Source organism: Halichoerus grypus, chromosome 5 (assembly GCF_964656455.1).
Source record: "Halichoerus grypus chromosome 5, mHalGry1.hap1.1, whole genome shotgun sequence".
Taxonomy (NCBI): domain Eukaryota; kingdom Metazoa; phylum Chordata; class Mammalia; order Carnivora; family Phocidae; genus Halichoerus; species Halichoerus grypus.
In genome coordinates, this window is record NC_135716.1 from 35,870,920 (window position 1) to 35,886,533 (window position 15,614).

The window sequence follows — 15,614 nt, forward strand, 5'->3', positions numbered from 1 at the left end:
GCACAAGAATTTCTCCAATTTGTCGTATGAATTTAGATTTCCATGTGAATTCTTGAACCAGGGTATATCTGTATTTAACATTTTTTGAGATGATGCCAGTGTAAGGTTTCTAAGCTGGAAGTTAATTAGCTTAACCCCTCATCATATGGTGTGAAACAGTAACAGCACTGGCTCCTAAAGTTAGGATTAGTTTTAAGCCTTATTTTTGAAAAGACCTTTAATTTGATAGGAAATGAAGTCACAATCATCAACTAATACCTTGTCCCCTAAAGTACTTGTGAAAATTCAGTTTTTGGGGTTCTACCTCTAGAAGATGGATTTAGAAAAAAAATACCCTTGGCAGTTAAGAATACACTTTTGGAGAATGGTCTAGTTTTAATTTCTATTCCATTCTCCACATATACTACTAACAAAGTTAAGCTTTCTGAGTTGCACATCTGATATATCTAAGACCATGCTAAAATTATTTCAACACCAGCTCTTGAGCAAATAATCCAGATAAAACCATGACTATGACAGTGTCATCCTTCTCTGCATGATGAAGCTTTCAATGCTTTTCACCTCAGCTGCTTCTCTTGAAACTCAAGATGTACATGTTAACCCCCACATACCCCTATGGCTTAAATACTACACCCAGTAGGCATTCTAATTCTTTTTATTTTGTCTGACCATAGACTCACCCTCTTAAGAGGCTGACAGAATACTTACTTAGATGAAAACAATTTCTCTTAGTCACAATGAAAGCTTTTTTCGATGCTTTAAGGCAGAAAAGTATATACCATTTTTTCAAATTTGAATACAGAATGGTTCAAGCTTTGAGACTTTAAAGGAAGAGACTTTAGTTTGAGACACCTTAGAAGCTGTATCCATAAAATTCCACACTTACATTCCAAAATTTAAAGTAGCAGATAGGATTTGCATAGACGGTAGTGGCTTGCTTTGTACACTGCATAGTTGGGACTTCTTGTGTGAGAAGATCTGTCGTCCCCATCTGTTCTTGTAGCAAACTTTCCATGACTGTTGAGAGGAACCAACAAAAGTGTGAAGTAGACCTTTGTGATCTGCTTGTAGGAATTAGGAAAAAAAATAATGTACAGTTGGTCACTTGATCATATATTTGCAAATTCATCTACTCAGCAAAAGTTACCTATAGCCCAGAAATCTGCATGCCTTTACAGTCATTTGCCAACATGGCACTGAAAATTTGAGTTGAAACACGTTCCCAGCTGAAGTCGAATAAGCCTGCTAACCTTTTTTCAGTTTTCATACCATAAACAAGTCTCCTTTTTGAGGTCTATCTACTGCCATGTTCTTGATATTTTTGTGTTTGTTGGTGATTGTGCTGTTTAAATTGCTCCTAAGCATAGTGCTTAGGTGCTGTCTGGTGTCCCTAAGTTCAGGAAGGTAGATAAGCTTCATTCAGGCATAAGTTACAGAGCTGTTGGCTAGGAGTTCAAGGTTAACTATATATTAAATAAGGTGTCTTTAAACAGGAACACACAAAAGCAAGGATATTATGAAAATGTGGCTGCTTACAGGTACCTAATGCCCCTAAGAGCAATGATTCAATATTTGCCAATACATTGTTAGCGAGATTTCATAGAACATAATAACCACAATTAATGAAGGCTAGTTGTATCACAAAGATATAGGTCATAATCTACAATAGTTTATTTTAAAGCACCTAATTTCATGTGGGATTTGAAGTGAAACTGAGTAAGACCACTGATGTGCTACTGTACATTTTTCTAAAGCCTATTGTGGCTGCTTTGGAACTTTTCAGACGAATTGATAGGATGTGTTTTTCTGTAGACACTGGATGTATAATCTAGGCTAATTGAAAACTTTTTAGCCTAGAATCTTCATTTCAACACGCCCCCGAAGACTTGCATGGTAACGTATCTTGTTTCATAGTATCCCATCTTTGACTATACTTCTTACCTTCCCATCAAACTAACGGATCCCAAGTGAGTGACATTGTGGAGAGTACTTTGAAATTTTCTTAATCTTTTGATGTAAAACCGTGGTCCCAGATTATTTATTTGCAGTGAGTAAATGACTTTGAAGAGGACCTGGATATTTGGGTATAATGAGTACATTATCCCTATAACACAGTTCTCGTGGGAACAAAGTGAATCAGAAGTTTGGTTGAAGTTGGAAGCAAAATGGGTGGAGTTGGGTCAGTACGCTGGCCAGTATCCTTAAACTGTAATAATCTGGTGCACACCACTCTGCTAGGAGACCAACTGGTCAGGAGGACATCTGAGTCTCCTTGTCAGGACAGCCACACCTTTGGACAACGCCAAAGCTACACTGGATTTCTGTTGCCCTTTTTCTAGGCTTCATACGGACTCTTCTGGAAATATAACCTCTTCAGTTAGACAATCGGATTGGTTTGATTTAAGGGTTCTTAGTTACCACTTTGATAACTTAGATGTTGCCGAGTCTTTTTAAACCACGTAGGTGCAAGTGTTAAGCATTTACATGGCAGAATTAGAGGGTAACCCAATTTCAAATTTTAGGTGTTATCCTAGCTTTTTATCTTACCTCAAAATCATGGCAACTTGGGAAGAAAAGATGGTCTTATCCACAAAGGTAGAAAAACATGCAATTTACCTACTTTGTTACTGACGTTATCCCCAGAAAACTTGAAACAACATGGGATATTTATTAGTCTAAACTAACATTCTTTCTGTAGAGAAAAAGCCCTTCACATTAGACGTCAAGAATATTCGTATTTTTTTGGAATGTTCCCACAAGTTGTGTAATAACTGTTGATAAGGTATATATGAGCAGATGGATTTATATAGTGGGTTTTTTTTCAACGTACCGCCCCAAGTAAAAAATAACATTATACGTTTGTAATATAGAATGAGCTGATGCTAAATTGAATGTTAAAGACCTGTCCTTTCCATTTTTAAATTTGAGTAGATTTTATTTTTTACAAGTAACATTGTGACTTAATTTACAATACCAACTGTGATGCACTGGTAATTTGGTGGCACCATAATTACGGCAGACAGCGAAAATGGTGAACTAATGAGGAATGGCGCTTGTCACTGACAAGCAGTGCCGGGCTGCTATAGATGAGGGGGTCTTCGGGCAGGGCGTGAAAAGTCATGGAATCTTTTCTAATCATGAAAGATGCCTGCTTTTGAACCAGTTAAGTGTTAACTGCTGATATTGAGCATGTACAGCATGTTTACTTACCAAGTGAATTCTTTACATGCACTATTATTAAGCCCACCCTGTGAGATTCAGTAATACACTCCCGTCTTACAGTAGAGGGAACTGAAGCTTTGAGAAGTTCAGTGATTTGCCCAAAAGCACATAGTAAGTGATGGTGAAGCTGGAATTTGAATCCAGACCCACAGGCTCTACAGTTCATGCCAAGGCTCGGGGTAAACGGTCTTTTTAAAAGTCCATTTATTTAAAAAATATTTTTTTAAAAAGTTCTGAAAAAGCAGGTATTTGGGCTTACCTTCAGTCTGGGGGGCGAGAGGTGGCATGACCCAGGTCTATCAAAGCACGCGGTAGGAAGCCAAAACAAAGATGCTTTTCTCTTGACATATTTTAGGGCAGCCAAAAAAAAAAAAACCAAAGGAAAGAGTCATTATTTAGAAGAAAAAGGTCTTTAATGAAGCTGAGCTTAAAATTCTAAATCAGAATATTTTCCTTCCTTCTGAGCATCAGGGACTGCCTGGGAATATCAGACATTTCCTTTAGCAACCCTGTGATGGCTTTTCTGAGCTCATTCGTATTTCCATTCTAGGTTCTCTTGGAATTAATTGGTAAATGGATTTAATCAAAACCTTTTAATTATCATGAGTTTTTTTTTTAAACCTGTGAAATTGACCTTCTGACCCCTGTATTGCATTTCTGTGCCGATTAGGAAGGTATGAACATTTTCTCAACAGTTTCTAAGAAATGCGTTTGATATAATGCCAAGTGCTGCTGCTAAAGAAGAAATTTCCAGCAAATTAGGTATGTTTTAAGTAACACCCACTGCTCGTAAGTGGCAAAGCCAAATCTAGAACTCTAGGCTCTCTGACTTGAGTCAGTGCTATTACTAGCTTTTACTTTAATTTAGCTTTTATTTCTCTTGCTAATCCTTTACGCTGAAAAAATTCAACAGATAGGAATTCCGTGTATTTCCTTTATCAAAATATGAATAGATAATAACTTTTTAAAGATAGAATTTTTTTCTCTTGTCATTTAAACTTAGCTTTTGTCTTGTCTCAGAGATCACTGTCTCAAAGTGATGTCAGAATCATGGTAATGTTAAGTCATTCCTCTTTCCTCTCCCCTTTTATGACAACTAGGCATCCATAACTGGGCAAAAGTGCCTCTGCAGGTTACCCCAAGGGACACACCAGTCCACCTGTGCCCCCCCAAAATAAACAGGTCCTCAGTAAGGGCTACAGATCCAAGGGATTTGGTGAACCCCTGTGATGGGGATAAAAAGAGCCTGGAGAGTGCAAAATTGGGCAGATACCAACTGACAGAACCCATGGAAGCCAGCCTCCAGAGGGGAAATTTCAGCATGCCATCAGAATAAGGCAGAGAAGGGTAGAGACAGGTTTGGATGCAAAGGAGAGGGAGGAACTCAAGCAGGGCAGTCCCGCCTCCAGAGGGTGATACTGCAAGGGCTGGGCTTTAATACACCTCTATGGCAGAGGAGATGGAAAGTGAAAATGGTGAGTGGACGCCAGGCTACCACAACTGTGCGAGACAAACCTGTTTTTCAGCAGCACCCAGATTTCTCAGGAAGGACCTCTGTGACTTGTAGGGAGGAAGGAGAAAGGGAAGGAGGCAGATAAGGAGGTCAGAGGGCATTAACAGCAGGTGTGTTTGTCAGGACTTCAACAGGAAGTCTGCCCACAAACCTCTGGGAATACCCCACGCCGGGGTCCACCCGCACCAGGCTGTGGGCACCTTCAGTACTCTAAATACCAAACCCATACCTCCCCACCTCTGCTGTCGGCTCCTTGTGTGCACTCCCAAGTGCCTCCCAAGAACGAGCTCCAGCAGACACAGAAGATGCCCAGATAATAGGCCAAGCTCAGTGCCTAAGGGAGAAACCACAAACTTGAGCTATAGCACCACAATCTGGAAGACAAAAGAAAGGCCAGCCTGTTGAAATGTTAAGAACCAAAGAGGAGATAATATGTTAAAGTGCTTGCTACTTCAAAACGTGAAGGCGGAAATACATACCTACAAACACTATCAAGGAAATACAGTATCTGGGACACCTGGGTGGCTCAGTCAGTTAAGCGTCTGCCTTCTGCTCAGGTCCTGATTTCAGGATCCCGGGATCGAGCCCTGTGTTAGGCGCTCTGCTCAGCAAGGAGCCTGCTTCTCCCTCTCCCTCTGCCTGCAGCTCCCCCTGCTTGTGCTCTCTGTCTTTGTCAAATAAATAAATAAAATCTTAAAAAAAAAAAAGTACAGTATCACAAAAAGAAAATGATAATTCTCCACCAGGAAATGCAAAGGACCAGAATAATATGATCTAACTGATAAAGAATTCACAATAGCTTTTATGAGGAAATTCAACAAGCTACAAAAAAACCCCAATGAACTCAGGAATAAAATTAGTGAACAGTTATTTACCCAAGAGATTAAAATTATTTTAAAAACCAATGAATTCTAGAGCTCAAGAATTTAATGAATGAATGGAAGAATGCACTAGAGAGCATCAGTAACAGGACAGGAAAGATGGAAGAGAATAAATGACTTGAAAAACAGGAATATAGAAATAATTCAATTCCAGAGAAGAGAAAACTAGGATCTAAAAGGAGTGAAGAAATGCTACAGGAGCTATTGAATTTGATCAGGAAGGCAAATAACAGAAAAACTGCTGTACCAGAAAGAGAATAGAAGGAAAAGAAGGCAGAGAGATTATTTGAGGAAATAACAGCTGAGAATTTTCCAAACCCAGGAAAGGGCTTGGACATACATGTCTGAGAAGCTAACAACACCCTATTATTTCAATGCAAAAAGACCTTCCCTAAGACACATTAATTATACTTGAATTTAAATAAAGAAAACAACATGAGCAAGTAGGATTAATCATGGAGATGAAAAGATGGTTCAACATATGGAAATCAATAAACGCAATGCATTACATTAATAGAATGAAAGATAAAAATCACATGGTTGTCAAAATAGATGCAGAAAAAGCACTTAACAAAATACAATATCCCTTTCATGATAAAAAACCCTCAACACATTAAGTATAGAAGGAACATACCTCAACATAATAAAAGCCATAAATGAAAAGCCCACAGCTAACATTATATTCAACAGTGAAAAATTGAGAACTTCCTCTAAGATCAGAAACAAGACAAATATGTCCACTCTCACCACTCTTACTCAATATGGTACTGGAAGTCCTAGCTAGAGCAATTAGGCAAGACAAACAAATAAAAGTCATCCAAATTGGAAAGGAAGAGGTAAGTGGCACCTGGCTGGCTCATCCAAAGAGCATGCAACTCTAGATCTTGGGGTCATGAGTTCAAACTCCATGTTGGGTGCAGAGATTACTTAAATTTTTTTTAAAAAAAGGAAAGGAAGAAGTAAAATGGTCATTGTTTTCAGATGACATAATTTTATATATAGAAAATCCAAAAGACTCAACCAAAAAATTGGAGGAAGTAATCAATGAATTCAGTAAATTTGCAGATATAAAATTGACCTACAGAAATCGATTGCATTTCTATACACTAATAATGAAATATTTGAAAAAGAAATAAAACTGTCCCGTTAACAATAGAATCAAAACCAATAAAATACCTAGTAATAAATTTAACCAAGGAAGTGAAAGATCTGTACAATTACCACAAGACTTTTTAAAAGAAATGAAAAAGACACAAATAGACATCCTGTATTTATGGATCAGAATAATTAATATTGTTGAAATGTCCACACTACCCAAAGCCATCTATAGATTCAACTCAATCCCTATCAAAATTCCAATGGCATTTTTCACAGAAATAGAACAAAAAACCCTAAAGTTTGTATGGAATCACAAAAAAGCCTAAATAGCCAATGCAATCTTGAGAAAGAAGAACAAAGCTGGAGCCAATACTTCCTGATTTCGAACTAAACTACAAACCTGTGATAATCAAATGGTATTGGTATAAAATAGATATATAGACTAATAGAACAAAATAGTGAGCCTAGAATTAACCCCTGCATATACAGTCAAATAATATTTGATAAGGGATCCAAGAACACCCAATGGAAAAAAGGATAGTCTCTTCAACAAATGGTGCTGGGAAAACTGGATAATATATGCAGAAAAATGAAACTGGACCCATCTTACACCACTCACAAAAATTAACTTGAAATGGATCAAATTAGACATAAGTCTTGATAACATAAACTTCCTAGAAGAAAACATAAGGAAGAACTCTTCAACATTGGTCTTGGCAATGATTTTTTGATAGGATGCCAAAAGCAAAAAAAAAAAACAAAAACAAATATGACTACATGAATCTTAAAATCTTCTTCACAGCAAAAGATATAATCAACAAAATGAAAAGCAAACCTACAAAATGGGAGAAAATATTTTGCAAACCACATGTTAGATAAGGAATTAATATCCAAACTATATAAGGAACTCATAAAACAAAACAAACAATCCAATAAAAAATGGGCAGAGGAACTAAATAGATATTTTTCCAAAGAAGACATCCAGATTGCCAACAGGTCCATAAAAAGAGACTCAACATCATTAATTATCAGGGAAATGCAAATACAAACCACAATGACATTATCACCTCACACTTTACACTGTTTTCAAGAAGATAAGAGATAACAAATGTTGGTGAAGATTTGGAGAAAAGGGAACCGTTGTTCACTGGTGGTGGGAATGAGCTAACTTCAGCCACTATGGAAAACAATATGGAGTTTCCTCAAAAAATTAAAAATAGATCTACCTGGTTCAGCAGTTCCACTTCTGGGTATATACCCAAAGGAAATGAAAATTGGGTATCAAAAAGATATATGCAGTTCCATGTTTATTGCAGTATTATTCACAATAGCCAAGATACGGAAACAACCTAAATACCCATCAACAGACAAATGGATAAAGAATAGGTGGATTATTATTTGGTGTGGACCTCAATGGAATGGAAAATTATTTGGTGTGGACCTCCTACACACACACACACACACACACACACACACACACACACACACACTGGAATATTATTTAGCCATGAGAAAGAAGGACATTTTGCCATATCTGACAACACAAATGGACCTTGAGGACATTATGCTAAGTGAGATAAGTCAGACAGAGAAAGACGAATATTATATAACTTATATGTGGAATCTACAAAAGAGAAACTCATGGGGTTCCAGTTCAAGACAGTGATGTAGGAAGATCCTAAATTCATCTCCTCCCATGACACACCAGATCTACAGCTACATCACTTTCTTCTGGAAAAAAACCCACAAAACTACCTGAGTGAGTCCTACATATCAAGCAAATGAAAAAAGTAACCTACATCAAAGCAGGTAGGAGAGGCTGAAACACAGTATTACCACAAACCCCACCCCTGCTGCAGACACCCTGAATCAGGAGGGAACTTAAACCAGAGCTTCTCTCTGCGGAGTGAAGAGTTTGACCCTCACATCTAGCACCCCAACTTTTAAGACCTGCATCTGAGAGATGAGCCCCCCAAAACATCTAGCTGTGAAAACCAACAGGGCTTGTGTCCACAATACCACATGGATATAGCAAAGTGAGAAATGATTCCTACAGGGCTCATCTGTCCCAGGGACACAGCAGATTGAGAGGTGCCCAGATTTCCTGCGAATGAGGCTTATGTGCTTATCTTAAAGCATTGGCCTAAGAGGCAGGCATCTAATTTAACACACATCTGGGAGCTTGCTTGGGTACTCTTCAGGGATGGAGGCGGATGGATGCTATCTTTGTCCTCTCCCTCTACCTTGCTTCAGCTTGCTGGTGTCTCCAGAAAAAAGAGTTGGACCCTCTTTTAATGCTCTGATTTTTGTGGTTGCTATCAGGGGACACCTTTAGATTGTCTGGCTTTGTTGGCTGGTGAGGCTTATGTTCTTGGTGCTACAAGACTGTAAATAATGGAGAAAGTGTGCTTAACAAGCTACCACCCTGGGGCACAACAAGGGGCAGCAGACTGAACCCAGTCATACTGTGAAAGATCTAAATGAAATAGAAAATTAAAGTACTGATCTTAAAGATACTCACTGGACTTGAGAAAAGAGTGGAGGACCTCAGTGAGACCCTTAACAAGGGGATAAAAATAACATATCAGAGATGAAGAACTCAATAAATGAAATTAAAAATACAATAGATGGAATAAATAGTAGGCTACAGAAGGCAGAGGAATGTATCAGTGACCTGGATGATAGAGTAATGGAAAGCAATCAAGCTGAGCTGGTGAAAGACAAACAAATACTGCATAATGAGAATAGACTCAGAGAACTCAGTTCACCATCAAACATAACATTTGCATTATAGGGATCCCAGAATGAGAAGAGGGAGAAAGCAGGGCAAAAATGTATTTGAAGAAATAATAGCTGAAAACTTCCCAGATCTGGGGAGGGAAACAGAGATCCAGATTCAGGAGGCACAGAAAATCCCCCAACAAACTCAACCCAAGGAGGTCCACAACAAAACACATAGTAATTAAAATTGCAAAAAATAGTGATAAAATGTTGCAAGAGAAAAGAAAACAGTTACATACAAGGGAAACCCTAAAAGTTTATCTGCTGATTTTTCTGCAGCAACTTTGCAGACCAGAAGAAAGTGGCACAATATATTCAAAGTGCTGAAAGGTTAAAATCTCCAGCCAAGACCACTCTATCCAGCAAGGCGATCATTCAGAATAAAAGGACAGATAAATAATTTCCCAGGAAAAAAAAAAAGAATTCATGACCACTAAGCCAGCACTATAAGAAATGTTTAGGGGAACTCTGTGTGGAAAATAAAACCGTAAGTAAGAGTAAGAAAAATAAGGAGCACAAAAACAAAAAAAAAATTCTGTAAAACTCAGTCAAGAAAAGCACAAAATAAAAAGATGCATAATATGATACCAAATATCTGAAACATGGATAGGAGAGGAGTAAAGAATGGGTTCAAAATTAAGTGACCATCAACTTAATATAGACTGCTATATGCTGAAGGTGTTATGTATTAACCAAATGGTAACCACAAATCAAAAAACAGTAATAGATATGCAAAAAAAAAAAAAAAAAGAACAAGGAATCCAAGTGTTTTGCTAAAGAAAACCAACTAAGCAGGAGAAAACAGAGCAAGAGAGAAAGGAACAGAGAGGATCTACAAAGACAACCATGACAACAAATAACAAAATGGCAATAAGTACACACCTATCAATAATTACTTTGAATGTAAATGGACTAAACACTCAAATCAAAAGACATGGGGTGATGGAATGGATAAAAAAACAAGACCTATCTATATGCTGCCTATAAGAGACCAAAAGACACATGCAGATTGAAAGTGAAGGGATAGAGATACATTCATCATGCAAATGGAAGTGAAAAGAAAGCTGGAGTAGCAATACTTAATATCAGACAAACTAGACACTGTATAAAGAAGATATAACAAATGTAAATATTTATGCACCCAACATGGTAGTACCCAAATACATAAAGCATAGCAAACATAAAGGAAATAACCTATAGTAATACAACAATGGTAGGAGACTTTAACATCCTACTTACATCAATGGATAGATCATCCAAACAGAAAATCAACAAGAAAACTGTGGCTTTGAATGACACATTGGACCAGATGGATCTAACAGATCTATTCAGAACATTCCATCCTAAAACAGCAGAATACACACTGTTTTCAAGTGCACATGGAACATTCTCCACAATAGATCATGTAATAGGCCACAAAACAAGTCTCAACAAATTCAAAAAGACTAAAGTGATACCATGCATCTTTTCTGACCACAGTGCTATGAAACTAGAAGTCAACCACAAGAAAAAACCTGAAAAGCACACAAATACATGGAGATTATAGGACAGGCTACTAAACGATGAATGGATCAACCAAGAAATCAAAGATGAAATAAAAAAATACACATAGACAAATGAAAATGAAAACACAACAGTCCAAATCTTTGGGATACAGCAAAGCTATTCTGTGAAGGACATTTATAGCAATACAGGTCTACTTCACGAAGCAAGAAAAATCTCAAATAAACAACCTAACCTTAAATCTAAAGGAACTAGCAAAAAAACAACAACAAAACCCAAAACCAGCAGAAAGAAGGAAATAAGAAGGATCAGGGCAGATACAAACAAAATAGAAACTAAAAAAAAAAAAAACAATAGATCAATGAAACCAGGAGCTTGTTCTCTGAAAAGATCAACAAAATTGATACACCTTTAGCCAGACTCATTAAAAGAGAGAGAGAGAGAGAGGACTCAAAATCAGAAATGAAAGGGGAGAAATAACTGACATCAGAGGTACAAAAGATTGTAAGAGAATATTATGAAAAACTATATGCCAACAAACTGGACAACTTAAAAGAAATAGATAAATTCCTGGAAACACAGAACCTCCCAAAACTGAAGTAGGAAGACACAGAAAATTTGAACAGACTGATTACCAGCAATGAAATGGAATCAGTAACCAAAAAACTGTCAGCAAACAAAAATCCAGGGCCACATGGCTTTGCAGGTGAATTTTACCAAACATTTAAAGGAGAGTAAATACCTATTCTTCTCAAACTATCAAAAAAATAGAAGAGGAAGGAAAACTTTTTCCTAATTCATTCTGGAAAGCCAGCATTACCCTGATGCCAAAAGCAGAAAAGTCACTACAAAAAAAGAACTACAGGCCAATATCTCTGAGAAACATGGATGCAAAAATCCTCAACAAAATATTAGCAAACCAAGTCCAACAATACATTAAAAAGATCGCTAACCATGATCAAGTGGGATTTATCCCTGGGATGCAAGGATGGTTCAATATTCACAAGTCAATCAATGTGATACATCACATCAACAAGAAAAAGGATAAGAGCCATACGATCATTTCAATAGATGCAGAAAAAGCATTTGCTGAAGTACAACATCCATTCATTATAAAAACCCTCAACAAAGTAGGATTGGAAGGAACATACCTCAACATAATAAAGGCCTTTTATGCCCACAGCTAACATCATACTCAATGGTGAAAAACTGAGAGCACTTCCCCTAAGGTCAGGAACAAGACAGGATGTCCACTCTCACCACTATTATTTAACATAGTACTGGAAGTCTTAGCCACAGCAATCAGACAAGAGGAAGGAATAAAAGGCATCCACATTGGTAAGGGAGAAGTGAAACTTTCACTATTTGAAGGTAACATGACAGCATGTATAGCACATCCTAAAGTTTCCACCAAAAAACTACTAGAACTGATAAATCAATTCAGTAAGGTTACAGGATACAAAATCAACATACAGAAATCTGTTGCAGTTTTGTATACTAATAATGGAGCAACAGAAAGAGAAATTAAGAAAGCAATCCTATTTACAATTGCACCAAAAATAATAAAATATCTAGGAATAAACTTAACCAAGGAGGTGAAAGACCTGTACTCTGAAAACTACAAAACACTGACGGAAAGATATTGAAGATGACAAACAAGTGGAAGGATATTCCATGCTTATGGATTGGAAGAATAAATATTGTTAAAATATCCATACTACCTGAAACAATCCACAGATTTCATACAGTCCCTATCAAAATACCAATGACATTTTTCACAAGACTAGAACAAACAGTCCTAAAATTTGTATAGAACCACAGAAGACTCTGAATAGCCAAGCAACCTTGAAAAAGCAAAGCAAAACAAAATAAAAACAAAAAGCTGGAAGTATCACAATTCCAGATTTCAGATTATACTACAAAGCTGTAGTAATAAAAACAATATGGTTTTGGCACAAAAATAGGCACATAGATCAATGGACTAGAATAGAAAGCCCAGAAATAAAGCCATGTTTATATGGTCAATTAATCCTTGACAAAGGAAAGAATATGCAATGGGAAAAGGACAATCTCTCCAACAAATAGTGTTGAGAGAACTGCATGGGTACGTGCAGAAGAATGAAACCAGACCCTTTCTTACACCATACATAAAGATAAACTCAAAATGGATTAAAGACCTAAATGTGAGACCTGAAACCATAAAAATCCTAGAAGAGAGCACAGTCAGTAATTTCTCTGACATCAGCTGTAGCAACTTTTTTCTAGATCTGTCTCCTGAGGCAAGGGGATAAAAGCAAAAATAAACTATAGGGATTATATCAAAATAAAAATCTTCTGCACAGCAAAGAAAACAATCAACAAAACTAAAAGGCAACCTATTGAATGGGAGCAGATATTTGCAAATGACATATCTGATAAAGGGTTAGTATCCAAAATATATAAAGAACTAATATAATTCAATACTTAAACAAATAATCCAATTTAAAAATGGGCAGAAGACAGAAACAGACAGTTCTTCAAAGACAGCCAGATGGTCAACAGACACATGAAAAGATGTTCAACATCACACTGATCATCAGGGGAACGCAAATCAAAACTACAATGGGATATCACTTTACACCTGTCAGAGTGGCTAAAACAACAACACAAGAAACCAGAAGTATTGAAAGGATGTGTAGAATTAGGAACCCTCTTACTCTGTTGGTGGGATGGAGGTTACTCAAAAAGTTAGGATGGAACTACTCTACAATACAGTAATTGCACTATTGGGTATTTACCCCAAAATACAAAAACACTAATTCAAAGAGATTCATGCACCTCTGTGTTCATTGCAGCATTATTTACAATAGTTAAACTATGGAAGCAACCCCAGTGCCCATCAATAGACAAATGGATAAAGAAAGAAGATGTGGTATATATTACATGGAATATTACTCAGCCATAAAAAAGAATGAAATCCCGCCATTTGCAACAATATGTCTGGAGCTAGAGAGTAGTATGCTAAGAAAAATAAGTCATTCAGAGAAAGACAAATACCATATGATTTCACTCATGAGGAACTTAAGAAACAAAGTAAACTAGCAAAGGAAAAAAAAGAGAGACAAACCAAGAAACAGACTCTTGAGAACAAATTGGGTTACCATAGGGGAGGTGGGTGGGAGGATGGGTGAAATTGGTGATGGGAATTAAAGAGTATACTTATCATGATGAGCATGGAGTAATGTACAGAATTGTTGAAACACTGTAACATACACCTGAAACCAATATAATAATGTATGTAAACTATACTGGAATTGAAAAAATAATAATAAAAAGAAAAAAATACCTAGGAGTAAATTTAACCAAGGAGGTGAAAGATCTGTACACTAAAAACTATAAGACATTGATGAAAGAAAGTGAAGACACAAATAAATGGAAAGATATTCTGTACTCATGTATTGGGAGAATTTAGATCATTAAAATATTCATACTACCCAAAGCCATTTACAAATTTAAAGCAATCCTTTTATCACAATTCCAGTGGCACTTTTCACAGCAATAGAACAAACAATCCTAAAATTTGTAAGGAATCACAAATGACCCCAAATTACCAAGGCAATCTTGAGAAAGAAGAACAAAGCCAGAGGCATCACACTTGGATTTCAAACCACAGTTGACCCTGAACAACATGGAGGTTAGGGACTCTGTGCCACCCATGTAGTAAAAAATCTGCATGTAACTGTGACTCCCCCAAAACATAATTACTAATAGCCTACTATTGACTGGAAGTCTTTCCAATTACATAAATAGTTGATTAATACATATTTTATATGTTATGTGTATTATAAACTGTATCCTTAAAGTAAGCCAGAGAAAAGAAAATGTTAAGAAAATCATAAAAAAGGAAATATTTTTATAAAACTCTTCTGTATTTTTTTAAAAATCCATGTTTAAGTGGACACATGCAGTTCAATCCTGTGTGGTTCCAAAGTCGGCTGTATATTACACAGCTCTATAATAAAAAAACGTATGGTTTTGGCATAAAAATGACTCCTAGATAAATGAAACAGAACAGAAATAAACCCAGGCATATATGGTCAATTAATTTGTGCCAAAGGAATTAAGTATAGTGGAGAAAGGACAGTATTCTTTAATAAGTGGTGTGATAACTGGACAGCCACATGCAAAAGAATGAAACTGGACCCCTCCTACATCATAAACTAAAATGAACTCAAAATAGATTAAAGATTTGAATGTAAGACTGGAAACCATAAAACTCATAGAAGAAAACATAGGCAGTAAGCTCCCTTGACATCAGTTTGGCAATTATCTTTTGGATTTGACACCAACAGCAAAGGCAACAAAAGCAAAAACAAACAACTGGGACTACATCAAATTAAAAAGCTTTCAGCAAAGGAAACCATCAATGAAACGAAAAAGGCGACCTATGAAATGGGAGAAAATATTTGCAAATCATGTATCTGACAAGGGGTTAATACCCAAAATATATAAAGAACTCAATGGCAAAAACAAAAAACAAATGTCCCCCACCAAATAATCAAATTCAAAAATGGACAGATGATCTGAATAGACATTTTTCCGAAGAAGGCATATTGATAGGCAATACCATATTGATG

The 15,614-nt window shown here is 36.6% G+C and overlaps 1 long non-coding RNA gene across 1 annotated transcript; it reads right to left on the minus strand.

Annotated features, from left to right (window-relative positions):
* Positions 1–670: 670 nt before the first annotated feature.
* Positions 671–5,105, minus strand: LOC118523260 (uncharacterized). The gene is made up of 3 exons (XR_004911021.2): positions 4,965–5,105; positions 3,482–3,562; positions 671–1,061 (listed from the first exon to the last, which is right to left on the minus strand). It is a non-coding gene; the product is annotated as an uncharacterized LOC118523260 (long non-coding RNA).
* Between the last annotated feature and the right edge of the window lie 10,509 nt (positions 5,106–15,614).